Source organism: Zingiber officinale, chromosome 7B (assembly GCF_018446385.1).
Source record: "Zingiber officinale cultivar Zhangliang chromosome 7B, Zo_v1.1, whole genome shotgun sequence".
Lineage (NCBI taxonomy): Eukaryota > Viridiplantae > Streptophyta > Magnoliopsida > Zingiberales > Zingiberaceae > Zingiber > Zingiber officinale.
Window position 1 is genome coordinate 101141327 of NC_055999.1, and position 919 is coordinate 101142245.

General features: G+C 39.3%; 1 non-coding gene across 1 annotated transcript; it reads right to left on the reverse strand.

Moving 5' to 3' along the window:
- Positions 1–413: 413 nt before the first annotated feature.
- TRNAM-CAU lies at positions 414–500 on the reverse strand. The gene is given in 2 exon segments: positions 414–449; positions 463–500. It is a non-coding gene; the product is annotated as a tRNA-Met (tRNA).
- Positions 501–919: the final 419 nt, after the last annotated feature.

Genomic DNA, 919 nt, shown 5'->3' on the forward strand with positions numbered 1-919 from the left:
TCTATTGAAATAGTAGAGAAAGTCAATAGAGAAGCCACTCCCCATCTCCGGATCCAAGCCTTGGTTCGCTTAGCTAGTGCTAGAGTTTACTGTTTGCTTTAAACAGCTGTCACTGTACCCAGAACATCTACCATGATAATTACCCATGGGTACCTTGGCACAGAGAGTACCCAAATGCAAAATATTAACAAAACATCAAATCCAAATAATAGCCGAAGAAAGATAGCACAAATACATTTAGCATCAGCATCCAAAAGACCATTTCAAAATGGAGAAAGTCCTCTACGTGGTCGGCGCACCGGTTATATTGATTGAATTCAGCAGCTTTGAGGATGTCGCTACCTCAGCGCCGGGATGGCCTATTCGCTAAGACTAGAACTTATTTTTTAAAAAAAAAACAAAAAAAAAATAATTGGGGTGAGAGAGGCTCGAACTCTCGACCTCAGGATTACTCAAACAAGCTATGAGACCTACGCGCTAGCCAACTGCGCCACCACCCCTTTGCTCAGATTGATATAGGAATTTACTTAAATATATGAAATGAAAACAAAATGGACAAAAAATTCCCCCAAAAAATGAAACCTAAGGCAGGCAAATGCAACGCTTTTCATAAATCCACCACAGGGCACTGTAAGAGGCAACACTGGATTCAATTCCCACGCATGATACACTGCAATATTCAGAGGGAGGGCACTTTCTCAAACAACAAAGATTCGATTCTCAATTTCTCATGCAATGACGCATCCAAATATTGAACCATCGAAGGGGTAGTCGAGGCCAAGCTCACTAATACTTTGTTTGGAAACAACTTAAGTGAAGGAATTGAATTGAATTCCATTAGGAATTGAATTCAATTCTTATGTTTGGAATGGATTAGTGAATAACAGAATTGAATTGAATTCCTTAATTTAGAATCTAT